Below are 22,171 nucleotides of genomic sequence, written 5' to 3'. Positions count from 1 at the left end.
TCAGTTTGCCAGTGATGAGGGAGAACTGGTGACAAGACACATATCCTGCCTTATAGTCTGTGGTTACTAATTTTACAGGTTTTTCAGTTTACTAGGAATTACTCCCTTCCTAGGAGGGACAATGGGCTATTCCCATAACAATTTATGTAATTTAACCATGACTAATATCTTGGTCTTACTTTCATACTTTGTCATTGTCACAGGGAAGCTGAAAGACAAGCACTTTGATCACAGTTGCTAAGCTGTGGTTTCCATCTGCTGATGCATGTCTTCAGTGTGTTAGACATGGTCAGAATTTTTCCACTGGATTACTGGTTCAGCACAAAAAAATGTTTTGTTCTTTTTTTTTGACTCTAACCGATTTACTTTCACTGGCTGTGTCTACTCTCTGCAGACCAATTCAATTTCTCTGTTGCAAAACGAAGCATAACAATATAGGAACATCAGTATATCTGTGCTACCTCAGATGAAGACCGCCGCCCCAGTTGAGCAGCCTGTCTCTAATCATGTACAAAAGCACATGTTTAGAGAAGAGTAAGAACAGGGCACGAGTATGTGATACTTCTCTTGAGAGTTCCCCAGCTTCCTGCTATTTTTCGAACAGGAAACTCCATGTACATGATGTGGCTTTTCCATGTACTAAGTCACATGCAAATATCTAACCATTTTTCATTTAAATATATGCCCACTTTTTGCACTCACTGCATCCTTCAGCAATGTATTCCACTAACACCCAAATTGCAATTTCAGCTGTAAGCATCATGAAAACAACACTATTTTTCCCAATTGTCTTCTTATTCCAATGTAGGTTTTCTAAAGTGAATATATTTTCTACAGTATAAACAAAAATACTACTGTGCTTCAGGGAAATGTTGTGAAAACCAGGGAGACAGAAGTCAGGATGGTGTGACACACATTTCCAGCTTTCATAAGACACTGAAGTTCATTAGTGAAATTGTGCTAGTTTTGGCTGGGGTAGAGTTAATTTTCTTCATAGTAGCTAGTATAGGGCTGTGTTTTGGATTTGTGCTGGAAACAGTGTTGGTACACAGGGATGTTTTAGTTACTGCTTAGCAGTGCTTACACGGAGTCAAGACCTTTTCTGCTTCTCACACCAGTAAGTAGTCTGGGGGTGCACAAGAAGTTGGAAGGGGACACAGCCAGGACAGCTGACCACAACTGACCAAAGGGACATTCCATACCATATGATGTCATGCTCAGCATATAAAGCTGGGGGAAGAAGAAGGAAGGGGGAGACATTCAGAGTGATTGCGTTTGTCTTCCCAAGTAACCGTTATGTGTGATGGAGCCCTGCTTTCCTGGAGATGGCTGAACACTTGCCTGCCGATGGGAAGTAGTGAATAAATTCCTTGTTTTGCTTTGCTTGCCTGCGCAGCTTTTGCTTCACCTATTAACCTGCCTTTATCTCAACCCATGAGTTTTCTCACTTTTACTCTTCTGATTCTCTCCCCCATCCCACCTGGGGGGAGTGAGCAAGCGGCTGTGTGGTGCTTTATTGCCAGCTGGGGTTAAACCATGACAGAAATGAAACTATAAATCAGGTGAAAAAGTGAAATTTTCGTGATGCATCTTTCTCTCTTGCTGTCCAAAGAGCAACAAGAGGTGGGCTGCTTCACAAGGGAATAGAATTCAGGAGCTAAGGGCAAGCACAACACTGGCAGGGACACTGATCTCCCTGACAGGGCACCATCACACAGCACCTGAAGATGGACAGCAGTAGCCAGTCAGACAAGAATCCAGTGCTGGCCAGACAAATCCATGATGATGAGTCAGTTCTCAAGTCAAACCAGGTACATGGTCAGGGTCAGCAAGATAAATGGTCAGGCACAAGCATACATACAGAGTGGCTCAGGCAAGGATCAATGTAGCTCCCAAGCCAAGAGCTGAAGAAGGGTGTGGGGGTGGACATCCCAGATAAGGGTTTTCATAGCACTTTTTATCCAGATTTTTCGCAGAATTCCCAGGTTACAAGGCTGTACCATGTCAGAGCTGGACTTGCATACAGGCAGCCAAACCCTTGAAGAGCAAGACATTGCAGAGGTTATTGTTGCAATCAGGGTCCTGATTCTCATTTTCCTACTGGCTGCACATCTTTCTTTTCCTGCTGTGACTCTAACATGAGAGATGTTTAACGTTCTGTGCTAGTGTGATTTACTGTTTTTATTGAGAAGCAAGAAGGAGCTTTTCTGTCCAGCAGGGATAGTAGCAGTTCCTGTTGATGTGTACACTGGCTGGCTGGCAAACCCATAAAGGCTGATGGGCTGGCTCACAGAACAGCAATAATTGTTAGAATTATGCCTCTGGTTTTATGGCAGTGGGGACTCTTAATTTGCAAAGCCCTATCATACTACTTATTTTCAAGAAACCTTTAGAAACTTTGTATCTTGGATTTGCCCATACCTGAAATAAGTTGAGACAGAGAGATAACTAAAGCCTTACCTGCTGAAGGAATTAGGGCCTCTGTCTGTTATGCATACCCTAGGTGTCTGTTTTAGTGGGTTGAACCTTGCTGAGAAGATGAAAACAGGAAATTGACACAGAGAAGAAAGAGTGGCTCAACTTCTGTCTCTTAACACAAGGTCCTGTCAGTGTGGAAACCACTATGAAGCTATGCATTTTACAGAATTACTTTTGTTAAAGGAAGAGGAATTGCTAGGTCCTGTGAGGAATGGTGAATGGACTGATGCTGACCACCAGTTATGCCGTGTGTAAAGATACCAGGTTTTGTTAGCACTTTGGCAGCTTCACACTAAAGCCCAGCATAGAATTAACCTGAGTGCTAGGGAAGCACTACTTCATTAGCAGCTGCCAGTCTCATGTGGCTTCCACAGTATACCTCTTAGCTCAAATAATCACCGTGGTTTTGCAAGCCTGCATCAGGAGCGAGCATTTTTTTCTTTCTACATATCTGGACTTGTTTCTTCAGATCAGAGAAAAAAAAGAAGCCAGCTAAATTTCTGAAACAGTTTGGTTGCCCCAGGTCAGTAGAATACCGTAAATGCTGACTCACAACCACAGCAATGCTACAATGATCAAAATATCTAGCTTGTGTAGGCCTTCATCCCCACCACTCCCAAAAGGTAGTGGGAGCAGCCTGTGAAACACCTGTTAAGACTGCAGAGCATTGCAGCGAGATCAGTGCTGATTTGACATTACGAATACCATTCCCTGGGCTTCTTTCAGCCTCTCCAAACTCCTGTCTCTGCATACCCTTGCTTGCCCTCTCTTTCCCACTTAATATTAAACCTCTTCTTTCTGGGAACAGCTGGGTCCTGCACTTTGGTCTCAACAACTCCATGCAATGCTACAGGCTTGGGAACAAGTGGCTGGAAAGCTGCCCCGCAGAAAAGGACCTGGGGGTGTTGATTGACAGCCAGCTGAATATGAGCCAGCAGTGTGCCCAGGTGGCCAAGAAGGCCAATGGCCTTCTGGCCTGTATCAGAAACAGTGTGGCCAGCAGGAGCAGGGAGGTGATCGTGCCCCTGTACTCGGCACTGGTGAGGCTGCACCTTGAATCCTGTGTTCAGTTTTGGGCCCTTCACTACAAGAAGGTCATTGAGGTGCTGGAGGATGTCCAGAGAAGGTCGACGAAGCTGGTGAGGGGTCTGGAGCACAAGTCTTATGAGGAGCAGCTGAGGGAACTGGGGTTGTTCAGTCTGCAGAAGAGGAGGCTGACGGGAGACCTTATCATTCTCTACAATTATCTGAAAGGGGGTTGCCGAGTGGTGGGTGTTGGTCTCTTCTCCCAAGTGACTAGCGGCAGGACAAGAGGAAATGGCTTCAAGTTGTGCCAGGGGAGGTTCAGCCTGGATATTAGGAAAAATTTCTTTACTGAGAGAGTGGTCAAGCACTGGAACAGGCTGCTCAGGGAAGTGGTGGAGTCACCATCACTGGAGGTGTTGAAGGAACGTGTGGATGTGGCATTGTGGGACATGGTTTAGTGGGCACAGTGGTGTTGGTTCGTCGTTGGACTTGATGATCTTACAGGTCTTTTCCAACCTAGTGATTCTGTGATTCTGTGGTGATATTGACATTTTCTCCCAGGACCTATTCCATTTTGCAGACTAGTGGATAATGCTGTGCAGGTGATGAATCCTCCCTGCTATCCCAAAGCAGAAGTTGTTGCACAGCTGGGCGTTAGTTAATGGTGGACAGCTAACATTTTAGTCATTCAGCTTATTTTCAGGTGTCTGTATCCAGCTTCCTCAGTCCAGACGCAAGTGTATTCTGACTCCATCTTGGTTTTTCAAGCAAAGTGTGCCCATGGTGTGTACTACCACTGTCTACCCCTACTCAGGAGCAGGAGCTCAGGGCCCCATTGCTATTCCATTCCTGACAAGGCTCCTTAGTCTGTATAGTTGGGACATCTGCCTACGTCAGCCCCCCTAGGAACTGTTATTAGGTGACGTTACTGAAGATTTTACCTGGTATGTGCACCCTATCCGTGGTGCTCCTGATGTAATCCTTAGAGTTCCAGAAAAACTTCTCTGCTACCACATCTTACTGACTTCTGCTGCTAAGCAAAAATACCATAATATACAGGAAACAGAAAAATATCTATCAAAAGGAGATGTTCTAAAGCCTATTCCCCCACCTCGTTTTCTTCACTTATTCCTAACCCCCACTCTTCACCCAAGATTGTTTGTGATAGTATTCAGTGGCAGCTTCTGCTCCTGCATACTGCCCAGATTTTTTTCCAGAAGGATCACAAACCTCATGTTTCTTCCAGTGCTACAGCCTGGTTTGATTAGCATGAATGCTGTAAGCTCTGGCACACCACTGTACATTATACCGTCATTAATCAGCCCAAAGGAGTAGTACAGTCAACTACCTTTCTATGTTCCACACACTAGACAAATTCTGTTCCCTGTGGGCCAACTGTGCTTACCTCCTATTCCCTCCAGAATTCAGAGCCTTGGCTTCTGGTGACAAAAGTGTTTTCTGCAATGGCAAAGTTAATTGCCAGCAGCTTTAGTAACATTAATCACATTATAAACAGTCATTGGTATTCTTGACGTTGAGCCAAAATTAGTATGTTGTAAAACAAATTGAAAGAATATTGAAAGATATTGATGAATATCTTTATAATATATTTTTTTAAAAAAATCAGTATTTCAATAAAATCATGAAAGACAATTTCTCCTGCTGCAAAGAGAAAAATATTTTTTATCCAAAAGCAATTTTCATGTAGGATCTGTCTTGTTCTCTCTGTATATAGAAGTTACATTTTCATACAACTATATACATAATTGGCATTGGAACAAAATTCTTTGGAAAAAACACTACATCACACATACAGGAAAGATATGAATAATGGCTTGAAGGTGACAATAAAAATAAGCATTATTCTACAAAAAATGAGTACTCATAATTTCTGTTATTTGTAAAATAATCAGCCTGCTACTTGACATAACAGTATTATAGCTGTGATGAGAGGAACACTGAATGAAGTTCAAAATGGATCAAGTTTGTGCCACCAAAATTACATGAGTCATGAAGCTAGAAATTAATTTGACACAAAAATCACATATTTAATAAAAACAGAAAAAGCCTACTTCTTTCAGCACTTAGAAAAAATTGTGGCAGTGAACAAGAGATAGATATTGGTACATAACTTCTTAAAAACCCCAAGCTTTTAGTTAATGTCTGTCCTAAACAACCAAATAACAGCTTTGATCAAACCTAGCAATTTCTGACAGGCTTGGGGTCAGAAAGAACCATCAACTTATATTGATTTCTACTGGCACAACTATTCCCAACAAAAAGTGGTGTCCCCTATGGCTCTTTCTCTGCACACTCTCTGTAGTGTGCCAATCTTCTGTTTGCACAGTGACACTAATTTCTAGGTTGTCTGCAGTCAGATTTTGAATAGCACTACGCATGGATTTGTATGTGCTGCTGTACTCTATCCTTTCCATGAAAATTCAGAGCTTGACAGAGGATAGCTGCTAGACAACTCACACAGCCATCAGCAGTGAGCTCCACAGGATGGCATTTTACAGTTTCTTCATCTTAACTAGGTAGTGTCTGAGGAAGGGACGAATCCCTGCTGCAAGGAACAGATAGAATAGTCCAGGCCTTTTTAGGTGGGAGAACAGGTCTTTCTGCACACTCACATAACAACCACCTTTCCTCCTGGTTCTGTGTAGGGCCTGCTGTCAACACTGTGCATGCAGCAGGCAGGTTCTCACGCTGCCACCTGCATGCTGCTGTTGACATGTCTGTGCATTGCAAAGCACCAGAATGAACTGCTGACACGCAGAGATGAATGAAAGATCTGCTAAGTGAAAGGTGGTTAGCCAAAGCTATTAGGCCTGAGGTTGGAGAAAAGCATTAGGCCCAGTATAGGTCTCTGCACACTGCAGAGACACAGTGAGTTCTTTTGAAATACAGCCTGTACATGCAGAGCTAAAACCTGAGGAAGGAGGTGACAGCTTATGGCATCCATTTGTCCATGGTCCTCCAGAGCATTTGCAGGCTTAAAGGATGTGACAGTATCAGAAATGGCATCAGCACAATCCACAGTTTTGTCCTGGTCTGGGGATGTGTCTGCCAGAATGAGTTCTTGAGGAAGCATAATCTTAGATGTTGTGAATGAGGACAGTTACAGAGGAGATGACACTGACTTTTGCTAGAAGCGCAGTTAAAAGGAACTTCCACATTCTGCTGAAGGAGGCTTGTTGATATTCCTTGCAAGGATGTGTGATATTACAGCTGACTCAGGCAGAATATCCATTCAGGGTTATGGCAGCACCTGAATGTGTCTAGCTTTTGAGATATTGACAGAAAGGACAGACTTTGCTGCAGAGGACACACTGGATCTACAAGTGCATTGCCAGCCTCCTCGTCCGGACCTGGGAGAGAGCTGTCTTAATTCTAGAACTGAGAAAATAGATTTACTTACCTCCCTGCCCACATTTCAGTCTGCTGCCACTCTAAAACCCATGTGGGCCCATGGCTTACATATTCTCATCCTGTCTCATCAGCTTGCAGTCCATTTGGCCGGGTTCTTTTCACATCTATTCTTCACTGAGCTCCATCTGCGGAGTGGCTGACACCAATGCTTAGTTAGACAGCTATTTGTAAACAATGAGATGAAATGAAACAAAACCTCCCTCTTAAAAACATTTCTCCTTCCCTGTTGTGAATTTCCTCCATTGTCTTTGCGAAGAAAAAGAGAGATACAGCTCCATGGAGACAGACAGGTAGGCAAACAATAACACTCATTAAGAATCAGAGGTTTCCTAATAGTGAAGTTTTTGGTACTGAGGAGAACTAATATCCTGAACTACACAAAATACATATGCAGCAATCATTCACTGTACACAAGTTAATGTGCAACAAACAGACATTTATGAATTGTATTCTTGCCAGTCTTGGTCAATTATGCTAAGGTAATCTTGTTCAAGTATGGTGACAGGAGCCATCTCAGCCTTCCACTTCCCTCTCTCTTTTATGAACACTTGGATCTTGGTGGGAAAGTTTGGATTCCCCACAGAGGAAGTGTCCTGCCCTATACATGACCATGGGAGTGTTGTAGAATATCAAGTTGACAACTCTGAAGTGCTGCCTGCAAGTCCAGCTGTTCTGCATCAGTTTCCGTATCATCTCCAGGACTCCGGGCTGTTGCTGTTGGGGCTACTCAGGGCGCCCAAAAATAGTTGCCTATGTATAACAAAGTTCCTGTGCTTTTTTTTGTATTTCTAAATGGATAGCGAAAAGAGTGTCAGAAGAAGCAGCAGTCTACTGGGGTTTTTTTCACATTGTTATAACCTATTGATATATAACCTATTCTCCACAGTGGCTTGGTAGTAGGGTGAACATTTTCAAAATGTTTCTTAATACAGTATAAATCTTTCAGCACATGTGCAGAGAGAGAAGGGAGTTTCCAGTACATAATGTATCTTTCTGACTACAGAACCATATAGAAATTGTTCACATTGGACAAAATTTTCTTGCGTGAGGTGAAATGGTTTATGATGGTAATTTCTGAGTATCTGACTGGACAAATCAGCTCTCACCCTTAACTGGCTTTGACTTTAATCAAACTTAAAAGACAACTCAAAGCCATCTGCCTTTCTTGGGTACAGCCTACTAATAATGAGGGAAAATGCCTAGGCAGAAAGAGGGACACTTCTGAGATCTTTTCTAATATGAAAACCTTTTTATTTATTATTTCCTTAGGTAGGACTGCAGAGAAATGCTCACCAGCTTAAGAAAACAACCATGAGCTACAGGCAGTAGACACTTCACTATCAAGAGGATTAATTGTGGCCAGCTTGGCTGTTGATGTCTACGGATTTGTACTGTTAATAGCAGCTGAGATCCTTAGTCAATACCCTGCTAAATGTTCTCAGGTTCCCGACCAGAAATGGTTAAGCATGTCTCATGGCAGATCTGTGCTAGCTACTTTAAGGACATATTTAATACAGCTTATATTACCATTCATTTAGGTTTAACAGAAAAATGTTTCTTACTTCTACTGGTTTTTTTGCAATGAGTTACTCGAAAATCCTCAGGGTCTTACTAGGTCTTGAGGAGAAAAATTGCCAGCTCTAAAGAAACACTTCTCTGAGAGCATGTATTATTTTGGTCGAAACAAGTCTGCTCTTCATGTAGATTTTTAATAGTAGCCATTTTAGGAAAAATTCTTGCTCTTTTGCTCGTTATTACCAACCTAGTTTCTCTAGTGCATTTCCCGAGTCCCGCACAGGACATTGAGGCCTCCTCTGGGGACTCTGGGCAACATGGCTGCTGATTCCAGCTTGCTCCGGACTTAACATCTTAGGTGTTTCACTGTACGCACTGCCTAGGTTTATCCTGATATTCTTCTTCCTGAGCTGCTGTGTTGTTTTGTGAAGGCAATAGACCCAGAGGGTGTCCTTCTGCCACTTCCTGTGTGAACTAGTTGTTCCTCTGCCAAAAAGAAAGAGGAACAGGTTTGGTATGAGTTAGATCATTACCCACAGTAGCAATTTAAGTACTTGTATCTTTCTGTATTTACGTGTAGTACGAGAAAATGCAGCCGTGACATGTTTTCACACAACATTTGTCTTCAGGGATAGGACTGAGCACTAGAAAAATATAACGCAAGCAGAAACAAAAAATTATTTGCCTGCTCATACACATCACAGAACCAAAGGATCACAAATGATAGGGGTTGGAAGGGACCTCTGCAGACCATCTAGTCCAACACCCCCACCAGAGCAGGTTCACCTAGAGCAGGTTGCACAGGAATGTGTCCAGGTGAGTTTTGAATATGTCCCAAGAAGGAGACTCCACAACCTCTCTGGGCAGCTTGTTCCAGTGCTCTGCCACCCTCAAAGTAAAGAAGTTCCTCCTCATGTTTAGATGGAACTTTCTATGACCAAGTTTGTGTCTGTTACCTCTTGTCCTGTCACTGGGCACCACTGAAAAAAGACTGGCCCCATCCTCCTGGCACCCACCCCTTAAGTATTAATAAGCATTAATAAGATCCCCCCTCAGTCTTCTCCAGACTAAAAAGACCCAAGTCCCTCAGCCTTTCCTCATGAGAAAGATGTTCCAGTCCCCTAATCATCTTTGTAGCCCTTTGCTGTACCCTCTCCAACAGCTCCCTGTCCTTCTTGAACTGGGAGCCCAGAACTGGGCACAGCACTCCAGATGCAGCCTCACCAGGGTAGAGTAGAGGGGGACGATAACCTCCCTCGTCTTGCTTGCCACACTCTCCTTGATGCACCCCAGGATGCCATTGGCTTTCTTGGCCACCAGGGCGCATTGCTGGCTCATGGTCCTCCTGTTGTCCAGCAGGACTCCCAGGTCTCTTTCCAGAGAGCTGCTCTCCAGCAGGCCAGCCCCTAACCTGTACTGATGCATGGGGTTATTCCTCTGCAAGTGCAGTACCCTACACTTGCCTTTGTTGATTTGCCTAAGGCTTCATCACTGCAGGAAACTGGAATATGGTGTAGGTTGCTAACTGTGCATTCAAAGTGCAAAAAAAAAAAATTCAGTTCTACCACTTCAGGTGGAGAGACAGCATTTGTCCATTCCCTCATATCCTTCAGTACAGCAATTGCTGTTTTGACAGATACGCTTCTACCCAGTAAACCTGCTCAACTTCAGATACAAATGCTCTTTCTACAGCTCTGGGTGTAATTTTGGATAGAACAGCACTGCTCTTGTACTGTGGTGGCAGATAAATAAATCAATGGTTGATAACCAGTCAGCCTGGACTCGTCTTTTCTTTCTCCTTGCAGAGAAGAAATAGGAGTGTGTGAGGCTGTATGGATGGTTTTGATGGCAAGCTGTTCTTCAGGACACATGGATGTCAGTCACTGTGGAAAGCATCTAGTCCCTGCTGCTCACCAGGATCCTGCTTTCAGCAAGACAAGCTGAAAGGTGAGCAGCTGGCTATTGGTGGAATGTGTGGAAGCTTTTCAAAGCAAATGCTGCTCTCTGTCTCCCTGCAGCTGAGTGCTGCAGACCAGCTGTCTCCAAGGAAGAGGCATCCTGCTATGAGGAAGATGCTGGTGGTGGAAGACTTTCAGACAGCCATCTGTGGTGTAACAGTGTCAGTCTATGGAAAGATCAGACTGTCACAAACCAAGGGAAGTTGTTCACATAATCATCAGTCCTGGGGAAATCTTAATAAGAAATGTCTACATTCATCCTTGTTTCTACCCATTACCCCTTACAAAAACATGGAACAGAATAGTAGCAAAACAGAGCTTCTCAAGTGATGATCTCACCTGATCCCAATGTGCCCCAAGGGATTCCCTAAAGTTTGAGTGTTTAAGAAAGTGAAAGAGCCCTTTCAGCATGGAAGAGAGAAATCAGGGCAATGATGGATGTTGAATCATTGTCTCCTGTAACTACAGAGGTCCAAATACACTGCAACACTGTGAACATCTGTAGCAGGGCCACAGCAAACTCACACTTTTAATGCTGATATTAAGAGACAAGTTCCAGTGAGTATACTCAGCAAAAAGGAGTGTGAAAAAAGACTGACTATGTACCTTGAAGTGCCTTGATTTTTGAGATTAAGTTCACTGCTTAATCAAAGGCCTTTGAGTTAAAAAAAAATGAAGCCAACCAAAACCATTTAAAGATCATCAGACACTTGCAGGATGGCTGGATGCAGGCATGGTGTTCAGGCTGACTACAGGGCAATTTCATCCAGGTTGTAGGTGCATTGTTACTTCTATACAGGTTGGAAAGGAAGCACTGTTGGAGCAGCTGAACACTGCTGCAGTTGTGAATGGTACTGAGAGTCAGAAATTATCAGCTGCTGCATTACTAGTGTAGTGAAGGAGCATCTACAAATGGCAGCAGCTTCCCATCACTAGTACCTCCCATCAAGAGTAACAGAACTCCTAGACTTCTGTTCCTGCAAGCCAACAACGGGTTGGGAGAGGGCAGGCACTTTTTCTTTCTCACTTTCCAAGCACTGATGCTGGAAGTATGCTGTCAAGGATCACCTTCCAGTGCTCTGCAAAGAACAGCTTGCCTGCAAATTAATTGAGTCACTTCCCTCAGGAACCACTTACTCCTCTGCTGGATGAAGTAACATTGCATTTATGTTCAGTAATGAAAGCGAGGATTTTCAGATGTGTAAGAGCCTAGGGAAGTCAAGAGCCCAAGTGTGGTGGTCCTGTTACGAGATTACCAGTGGAACGTGAGTACCACCAAAGAGTCTATGCAAGTGCAGAGCTCAAGTGTTGTTGTCTAGTTAAAAGCTTACCAGTGGAAGGTGAGGGCCAGAAAGAGCTTTCAGTGGTGGAATTTGTAGAGTAGGAGCAAACGCTGGATATTTTCAATTTCAGAGACGGGCTCTGGCAAGTGTTAGAGGGAGAGCGAGCGAGGGTATTTTGGGACCTTTAACAATCTGGGCAAGCACAGAGTGCAAGTGTTGGTGGTCCTGTTAAAAATTTACAAGTGAAAGGTGAGTACCACCAAAGAGTCTAGGAAGCGCAGAGCACAAGTGTTGGTTCTGTAGTTAAGAGGTTACCAGTGGAAGGTGAGGGCCAGCAACAGCTTTCAGTGCTGACACCTTTAGAGTAGGAACAATCGCTGGACTACTACATTTTCAGAGCTGAGCTATGGCCAGGTTGAACAGGAGAGCGAGTCTATGTTGGAACATTTAAAAGCGTAAACAAGTTTAGAACCCAAGTGTTTGTGGTTCATTTTAAAGGCTACCGGTGCAAGGTGAGGGCCAGCAACAGCTTTCAGTGCTGGCACCTTTGGAGTAGGAGCAATTGATGGACGTTTGCGCTTTCAGTGTCGAGCTATGGCCAGGTTGAACAGGAAAGCGAGTGTACATTTAAAATTTTGAAAGTCTAAACAAGTTCAGAGCCCAAGTGTTTGTGGTTCATTTTAGAATTTAGCAGTAAGGGCTGAGGGCCAGCAACAGATTTCAGTGCTAGCACCTTTATAGTAGGAGCAATCGCTGGAAGATTGCAATTCCGGTGTGGAGCTCTGATGAGAATTAGCGAGAGCAAGAGATTACATGTGTGGACCTTGGAGCGTCTAGAGAAGTTTAGAACCCAAGTGTTTGTGGTTCATTTCAGAGGTTAGCAGTAGGGGTGAGGGCCAGCAACAGCTTTCAGGGATGGCACCTTTAGAGCAGGAGCAATCGCTGGAAGTTTGCAATTCGGGTGTGGGACTCTGTTGAGAATTAGCAAGACCAAGCTATCATATGTGTGGACCTTGGAGCACCTAGAGAAGTTCAGACCCCAGGTGTTTGTGGTTCATTTTAGAGGTCAGCAGTGGGAGGTGGGGGTCAGCAAAACCTTTCGGTGCTGGCAACTTCAGAGTAGGAACAACCGCTGGATGTTTGCAATTCTGGTGTGAGCTATGGCCAGATTGAGTAGGAGAGCAAGTGTCTGTTTAAACATTTAAAAGCGTAAAGACATTTAGAACCAAAGTATTTGTGATTCATTTTCGAAGTTAGCAGTGGGAGGAGAGGGCCAGCAACAGCTTTCAGTGCTGGCACCTTTAGAGAAGGAATAGTCGCTGGACGTTTGCACTTTCGGTGTTGAGCTATGGCCAGGTGTATTGGGTTTGCGTGGCAGTGCTTTGGTAGCAGGGGGGGCTACAGGGGTGGCTTCTGTGAGAAGATGCTAGAAGCTTCTCCTGTGTCTGATAGAGCGAATGCCAGCCAACTTCAAGACGGATCTGCCACTGGCTAAGGCTGAGCTAATCAGCAACAGTGGTAGCGCCTCTGTGATAAAATGTTTAAGAAGGGTGGAAAAAACCGGGATGAGGCAGCTGGAGAAGAGAGGAGTGAGAATATGTGAGAGAAACAACTCTGCAGACACCAAGGTCAGTGAAGAAGGAGGGGGAGGAGAGGCTCCAGGCACCGGAGCAGAGATTCCCCTGCAGCCCATGGTGAAGACCATGGTGAAGCAGGTTGTCCCCCTGCAGCCCATGGAGGTCCACGGTGGAGCAGATATCCACTTGCAGCCCGTGGAGGACCCCACGCTGGAGCAGGTGGATGCCTGAAGGAGTCTGTGACCCCATGGGAAGCCCATGCTGGAGCAGGCTCCTGGCAGGACCTGTGGAGCCGTGGAGAGAGGAGCCCACGCTGGAGCAGGTTTGCTGGCAGGACTTGTGACCCCGCGGGGGACCCACGCTGGAGCAGTCTGTTCCTGAAGGACTGCACCCCGTGGAACGGACCCATGCTGGAGCAGTTTGTGAAGAACTGCAGCCCGTGGGAAGGACCCACATTGGAGAAGTTCGTGGAGAACTGTCTCCTGTGGGAGGGACCCCACGCTGGAGCAGGGGAAGAGTGTGAGGAGGAAGGAGCGGCAGAAACAACGTGTGATGAACTGACCGCAACCCCCATTCCCCGTCCCCCTGCGCTGCTCGGGGGGAGAGGTAGCAAATCGGGAGTGAAGTTGAGCCCGGGAAGAAGGGAGGGGTGGGGGGAAGGTGTTGTTTTTTTAAGATTTGGTTTTACTTCTCATTATCCTACTCTGATTTTGATTGGTAATAAATTAAACTAATTTCCCCAAGTCAAGTCTATTTTGCCCATGATGGTAGTTGCTGAGTGATCTCCCTATGTCCTTATCTCGACCTACGAGCCTTTTCCTCATATTTTCTCTCTCCTGTCCAGCTTAGGAAGGGGAGTGAGTGAGCAGCTGTGTGGTGATTAGTCCGGCTGGGCTTAAACCACGACACCAGGTTGAACAGGAGAGCGAGTATATGTTAAGCTTTGAAAGCCTCAGCAAGTTTAGAACCCAAGCATTTGTGGTTCATTTCAGAGGTTAGCAGTGGGAGGTTAGGGCTAGCAACAGCTTTCAGGGCTGGCACCTTTAGAGCAGGAAGAATTGCTGGATGTTGCAATTCTGGTGTGGAGCTGTGGCCAGATTGAGCATGAGAGCGAGTGTATGTTTGAACTTTTTATAGTCTAAACAATTTCAGAGACAAGTGTTTGTGGTTCATTTTAGAGGTTACAGGTGGGAAGTGGGGGCCAGCAACAGCTTTCAGTGCTTGAACCTTATATAGTAGGAGCAATCGCTGGACGTTTGCACTTCCGGTGTTGTGCTCTGCCCAGTTTGAGCAGGAGACCGAGTATATGTTGGAACTTTTAATAGTCTAAAGAAGTTCAAAGCCCAAGAGTTTGTGGTTCATTTTGGAGTTTAGCAGTGGGAGGTGAGGGCAAGGAGCAGCTTTTGGTTCTGGCACCTTTATAGCAGGAGGAATCGCCAGACGTTTGCACTTTCAGAGACGAGCTCTGTGAGGATGAGCAGGAGAGTGAGTGTATGTTGGTATTTTTAACAGTCTAAAAAAGTCCAGAGCCGAAGTGTTTGTCGTTCATTTTTGAGGTTAGCAGTGGGAGGTGAGGGCCAGCAACAGCTTTCAGTGCTGGTACCTTTAGAATAGGAACAATTGCTGGCAATTTGTACATTTGATGTAGAGCTCTGACGTGAAATAGCCAGAGCAAGTGATCATATGTAGGAACATTTGAGTGTCTAAAAAAATTGAGAGCTCAAGTGTTTCCGGTTCATTTTGGATGCTACCAGTGGGAGATGAGGACCAGCAACAGCTTTCAGTGCTGGCACCTTTACAGTAGGAGCAATCACTGGACGTTCACTTTTGGTGTTGACCTCTGGCCAGGTTCAGCAGGTGAGTGTATGTTGGAGCTTTTAATAGTCTAAACAAGTTCAGAGCCCAAGTGTTTATCGTTCATTTTGGAGGTTACCAGAGAGAGGTGGGGACCAGCAAGAGCTTTCAGTGCTGGCACCTTGAGAGTTGGAGAAATCGCTGGACGTTAGCACTTTTGGTGTTGAGCTCTGACGTGAATTAGCGAGGGCAAGTGATCATACGTCTGAAACTTTGAGTGTCTAAAGAAGTTCAGAGCCCAAGTGTTTGTGATTCATTTTGGAGGTTAGCAGTGGGAGGTGAGGGCCAGCAACAGCTTTCAGTGCTGGCACCTTTAGAGTAGGACGTTTGCACTTTCGGTGTTGTGCTCTGGCCAGGTTGAGCAGGTAAATGAGTGTATGTTGGAGCTTTTAATAGTCTAAACAGGTTCAGAGCCGTTGTGTTTGTGGTTCATTTTGGAGATAAGGAGTGGGAGGTGAGGACTGGCAAGAGCTCTGAGTGCTGGCACCCATACGGTTGGAGCAATTGCTGGACGATTGCACTTTCGGTGATGAGCTCTGTCGTGAAGTAGCGAGAGTGTGTGATCTTATGTCTGAACTTTTGAGTGTCTAAATGAGTTGAGACCCTAAGTATTTTGTGGCTCATTTTACACGTTACCAGTGGGAGGTGTGGGCCAGCAACAGCTTTCATTCTGGCACCTTTAGACTAGGAGCCATCGCTGGACATTTGTAATTTCGGTGCTGAGCTCTGATGTGAAATAGTGAGAGCAAGCGATCATACGTATGAACCTTTGAGTGTCTAAAGAAGTTAAGAGCTCAAGCGTTTGTCGTTCATTTTGGAGGTTTCCAGGGGGAGGTGAGGACCAGCAACAGCTTTCAGTTTTGTCACCTTTAGAGTAGGAGCAATCGCCAGACGTTTTCACTTTTGGTGTTGACCTGTGGCCAGATTGAGAAGGAGAGCGAGTGTGTGTTTGAACTTTTATTAATATAAACAAGTACAGAATCGAAGTGTTTGTTGTTAAAATTGAATCAAAGTGAATTAGTGGGAGCAAGTGATCATAAGTCTGAACCATTCAGTGTCTAAAAAAGTACCGAGGCCAAGTGTTTGTGGTTCATTTTGGAGGTTACCAGCGGGAGATGAGGGCCAGCAATCGCTTTCAGTTTTGGCACCTTTAGAGTAGGAGCAATTGCTGGACGTTAGCACTTTTGGTATTGAGCTCTGACGTGAATTAGCGAGAGAAAGTTTTCATACGTCTGAAACTTTGAGTGTCTAAATAAGTTGAGAACCCAAGTGTTTTGGTGACCATTTTGGACATTACCACTGGGAGGTGACGACCAGGAAGAGCTTTCAGTGCTGGCACCTTTAGAGCAGGAACAATCACTGGACGTCTGCACTTTTGGTGTTGAGGTGTGTCCAGGTTCAGCAGGTAAGTGAGTGTATGTTGGAGCTTTTAAACAAGTTCAGAGCCCAAGTGTTTGTGGTTCGTTTTAGAGGTTACCAGTGGGATATGAGGACCAGCAAGAGCTTTCAGGGCTGGCACCTTTAGAGCATTGGCAATCGTTGGACGTTTGCAATATCTGTGTTGAGCACTGGCCGGATTAAGCAGGAGAGCAAGTGCATATTGCAAATTTTAGCAGTCTAAGCAAGTTCAGAGCCCAAGTGTTTGTGATTTGTTTAGAGGTTACCAGTGGGAGATGATGACCATCAACAGCTTTCAGTGTTGGGACCTTTAGAGTAGGAGCAATCGCTGGACGTTTGGACTTTTGGAGTTGAGCTCTGACGTGAATTAGCGAGATGAAGCGATCATACGTCTGGACCAATGAGTGTCTATAGAAGTTCAGAGCCCAAGTGTTTGTGGTTCGTTTGAGAGGTTACCAGTGGGAGATGAGGACCAGCAAGAGCTTTCAGGGCTGGAACCTTTAGTGTAGGAGCAATCCCTGGACGTTTGCCGTTTTGGTGTTGAGCTCTGATGTGAATTAACGAGAGGAAGCGGTGATATGTCTCGAACTTTCAGTATGTAAAGAGGTTCAGAGCCCAAGGTTTTGTGCTTCGTTTGAGAGGTTACCAGTGAGAGATGAGGACCAGCAAGAGCTTTCAGGGCTGGCACCTTTAGTGTAGGAGCAATCGCTGGACGTTTGCAATTTCAGTGTTGAGCTCTGACGTGAATTACGAAGAGCAAGCGATTATACGTCTGGACCTTTGAGTGTCTAAAGAAGTTCAGAGCCCAAGTGCTTGTGGTTCGTTTTAGAGGTTTCCAGTGGGAGATGAGGACCAGCAAGAGCATTCGGGGCTGGCACCTTTAGCGTAGGAGCAATCGCTGGACGTTCGCAATATCGCTGTTGAGCTCTGACGTGAATAAGCGAGAGGAATCAATTATATGTCTGGACCTTTGAGTGTCTAAAGAAGTTCAGAGCCCAAGTGTTTGTGTTTCATTTTAGAGGTTAGCAGTGGGAGATGAGGACCAGCAAGAGCTTTCAGGGCTGGCATCTTTAGTGTAGCAATCATTGGACGTTCAAAATTTCGGTGTTGAGCTCTGGCCAGATTGAGCAGGAGAGGGAATGTATATTGGAAGTTTTAGTAGCCTAAACAAGTTCAGAGCCGAAGTGTTTGTGGTTTGTTTTAGAGGTTACTAGTGGGAGATGAGGACCAGCAAGAGCTTTCAGGGCTGGCGCCTTTAGTGTAGGAGCACTTGCTAGACGTTCGCAATTTCCGTGTTGAGCTCTGATGTGAATAAGCGAGAGGAAGCGATGATATGTCTGGACCATTGAGTGTCTAAATAAGTTCAGAGCCCAAGTGTTTGTGGTTTGTTTTAGAGGTTCCCAGTGGGAGATGAGGACCAGCAACAGTTTTCAGGGCTGGCACATTTAGTGTAGGAGCAATCGCTGGACGTTCGCAATTTCGGTGCTGAGCTCTGACGTGAATAAGCGAGAGGAAGCGATGATACGTCTGGAGCTTTGAGTGTATAAACAAGATCAGAGCCCAAGTGTTTGTGGTTCATTTTAGAGGTTAGCAGTGGCAGATGAGGACCAGCAAGAGCTTTCAGGGCTGGCACCTTTAGTGTAGGAGCAATCGCTGGACGTTCGCAATTTCGGTGTTGAGCTCTGACGTGAATAAGCGAGAGGAAGCGACCATTCATCTGCACCTTTGAGTGTCTAAACAAGTTCAGAGCCCAAGTGGTTGTGGTTCGTTTGAGAGGTTAGCAGTGGGAGATGAGGACCAGCCAGAATTTTCCGGGCTGGCACCTTTACTGTAGGAGCAATCGCTGGACGTTCGCAATTTCGGTGTTGAGCTCTGGCCAGATTGACCAGGAGAGGGAGTGTATGTTGGAAGTTTTAGTAGCCTAAACAAGTTCAGAGCCCAGGTGTTTGTGCTTCGTTTTAGAGGTTACCAGTGGGAGATGAGGACCAGCAAGAGCTTTCAGGGCTGTCACCTTTAGTGTAGGAGCAATCGCTGGACGTTCGTAATTTCGGAGTTGAGCTCTGACATGAATTAGCGAAAGGAAGCGATGATACGTCTGGACCTTTGAGTGTCTAAACAAGTTCAGAGCCCAAGTGTTTGTGGTTCGTTTGAGAGGTTACCAGTGGGAGATGAGGACCAGCAAGAGCTTTCAGGGCTGGCACCTTTAGCGTAGGAGCAATCGCTGGACGTTCGCAATTTCGGTGTAGGGCTCTGGCCAGATTGAGCAGGAGAGGCTGTGTACGTTGGAAGTTTTAGTAGCCTAAACAAGTTCAGAGCCCAAGTGTTTGTGGTTCGTTTGAGAGGTTACCAGTGGGAGATGAGGACCAGCAAGAGCTTTCAGTGCTGGCACCTTTAGCGTAGGAGCAATCGCTGGACGTTCGCAATATCGCTGTTGAGCTCTGACGTGAATAAGCGAGAGGAATCAATTATATGTCTGGACCTTTGAGTGTCTAAAGAAGTTCAGAGCCCAAGTGTTTGTGTTTCATTTTAGAGGTTACCAGTGGGAGATGAGGACCAGCAAGAGCTTTCAGGGCTGGCATCTTTATTGTAGCAATCATTGGACGTTCACAATTTCGGTGTTGAGCTCTGGCCAGATTGAGCAGGAGAGGGAATGTATATTGGAAGTTTTAGTAGCCTAAACAAGTTCAGAGCCGAAGTGTTTGTGGTTTGTTTTAGAGGTTACCAGTGGGAGATGAGGACCAGCAAGAGCTTTCAGGGCTGGCGCCTTTAGTGTAGGAGCAATCATTGCACGTTCGCAATTTCGGTGTTGAACTGTGGCCAGATTGAACAGGAGACGGAGTGTATGTTGGAAGTTTTAGTAGCCTAAACAAGTTCAGTGCCCAAGTGTTTGTGTTTTGTTTTAGAGGTTAGCAGTGCGAGATGAGGACCAGCAGCAGCTTTCAGGGCTGGCACCTTTAGTGTAGGAGCAATCGCTGGACGTTCGCAATATCGCTGTTGAGCTCTGACGTGAATAAGCGAGAGGAAGCCATGATATGTCTGGAGCTTTGAGTGTCTAAACAAGTTCAGAGCCCAAGTGTTTGTGGTTTGTTTTAGAGGTTCCCAGTGGGAGATGAGGACCAGCAACAGTTTTCAGGGCTGGCACTTTTAGTGTAGGAGCAATCGCTGGACGTTCACAATTTCGGTGTAGGGCTCTGGCCAGATTGAGCAGGAGACGGAGTGTATGTTGGAAGTTTTAGTAGCCTAAACAAGTTCAGAGCCCAAGTGTTTGTGGTTCGTTTGAGAGGGTACCAGTGGGAGATGAGGACCAGCAAGAGCTTTCAGGGCTGGCACCTTTAGTGTAGGAGCAATCGCTGGACGTTTGCAATTTCGGTGTTGCTCTTCGGCCACATTGAGCAGGAGAGGCTGTGTACGTTGGAAGTTTAAGTAGCCTAAACAAGTTCAGAGCGCAAGTGTTTGTGGTTCGTTTGAGAGGTTACCAGTGGGAGATGAGGACCAGCAAGAGCTTTCAGGGCTGGCACCTTTAGTGTAGGAGCAATCCCTGGACGTTCGCAATTTCGGTGTTCAGCTCTGATGTGAATTAGGAAGAGGAAGCTATGATACGTCTGGACCTTTGAGTTTCTAAATAAGTTCAGAGCCCAAGTGTTTGTGGTTCATTTTAGAGGTTAGCAGTGGGAGATGAGGACCAGCAAGAGCTTTCAGGGCTGGCACTTTTAGTGTAGGAGCAATCGCTGGACGTTTGCAATTTCGGTGTTTAGCTTTGGCCCAATTGAGCAGTAGAGGGAGTGTATATTGGAAGTTTTAGTAGCCCAAACAAGTTCAGAGCCGAAGAGTTTGTGGTTCGTTTTAGAGGTTACCAGTGGGAGCTGAGGACCAGCAACAGCTTGCAGGGCTGGCACCACTGGACATTCGCAATTTCGGTATTCAGGTCTTGCCAGATTGAGCAGGAGAGGAGGGAGTCTATACTGGAAGTTTTAGTAGCCTAAAACAAGTTCAGAGCCCAAGTGTTTGTGGGTTGTTTTAGAGGATAGCAGTGGGAGATGAGGACCAGCAAGAGCTTTCAGTGCTGGCACCTTTAGCGTAGGAGCAATCGCTGGACGTTCGCAATATCGCTGTTGAGCTCTGACGTGAATAAGCGAGAGGAATCAATTATATGTCTGGACCTTTGAGTGTCTAGAGAAGTTCAGAGCCCAAGTGTTTGTGTTTCATTTTAGAGGTTACCAGTGGGAGATGAGGACCAGCAAGAGCTTTCAGGGCTGGCGCCTTTAGTGTAGGAGCACTTGCTAGACGTTCGCAATTTCCGTGTTGAGCTCTGATGTGAATAAGCGAGAGGAAGCGATGATATGTCTGGACCATTGAGTGTCTAAACAAGTTCAGAGCCCAAGTGTTTGTGGTTCGTTTGAGAGGTTACCAGTGGGAGATGAGGACCAGCAACAGTTTTCAGGGCTGGCACATTTAGTGTAGGAGCAATCGCTGGACGTTCGCAATTTCGGTGCTGAGCTCTGACGTGAATAAGCGAGAGGAAGCGATGATACGTCTGGAGCTTTGAGTGTATAAACAAGATCAGAGCCCAAGTGTTTGTGGTTCATTTTAGAGGTTAGCAGTGCCAGATGAGGATCAGCAAGAGCTTTCAGGGCTGGCACCTTTAGTGTAGGAGCAATCGCTGGACGTTCGCAATTTCGGTGCTGAGCTCTGACATGAATTAGCAAAAGGAAGCGATGATACGTCTGGATCTTTGAGTGTCTAAACAAGTTCAGAGCCCAAGTGTTTGTGGTTCGTTTGAGAGGTTACCAGTGGGAGATGAGGACCAGCAAGAGCTTTCAGGGCTGGCACCTTTAGTGTAGGAGCAATCGCTGGACGTTCGCAATTTCGGTGTAGGGCTCTGGCCATATTGAGTAGGAGAGGCTGTGTACGTTGGAAGTTTTAGTAGCCTAAACAAGTTCAGAGCCCAAGTGTTTGTGGTTCGTTTTAGAGGTTACCAGTGGGAGATGAGGACCAGCAAGAGCTTTCAGGGCTGGCACCTTTAGTGTAGGAGCAATCGCTGGACGTTCGCAATTTCGGTGTTGAGCTCTGCCTAGACTGAGCAGGAGAGGGAATGTACGTTGGAAGTTTTAGTAGCCTAAACAAGTTCAGAGCCCAAGTTTTTGTCATTTGTTTTAGAGGTTACTAGTGGGAGATGAGGACCAGCAACAGCTTTCAAGCTGGCACCTTTAGTGTAGGAGCACTTGCTAGACGTTCGCAATTTCGGTGTTGAGCTCTGACGTGAATTTGCGAGAGGAAGCGATGATATGTCTGGACCTTTGAGTGTCTAAACAAGTTCAGAGCCCAAGTGTTTGTGGTTCGTTTTATAGGTTACCAGTGGGAGCTGAGGACCAGCAACAGCTTTCAGGGCTGGCACCTTTAGTGTAGGAGCAATCATTGGACGTTCGCAATTTCGGTGTTGAGCTCTGACGTGAATTAGCGAGATGAAGCGACCATTCATCTGGACCTTTGAGTGTCTAAAGAAGTTCGGAGCCCAAGTGTTTGTGGTTCGTTTGAGAGGTTAGCAGTAGGAGATGAGGACCAGCAAGAGCTTTCAGGGCTGGCACCTTTAGTGTAGGAGCAATCGCTGACGTTCGCAATTTCGGTGTATGGCTCTGGCCAGATTGAGCAA

This window comes from Gavia stellata, chromosome Z (genome assembly GCF_030936135.1).
Source record: "Gavia stellata isolate bGavSte3 chromosome Z, bGavSte3.hap2, whole genome shotgun sequence".
Taxonomy (NCBI): Eukaryota; Metazoa; Chordata; class Aves; order Gaviiformes; family Gaviidae; genus Gavia; species Gavia stellata.
The sequence above is the reverse complement of the archived record's forward strand: the minus strand, read 5'-3'. Positions refer to the sequence as shown.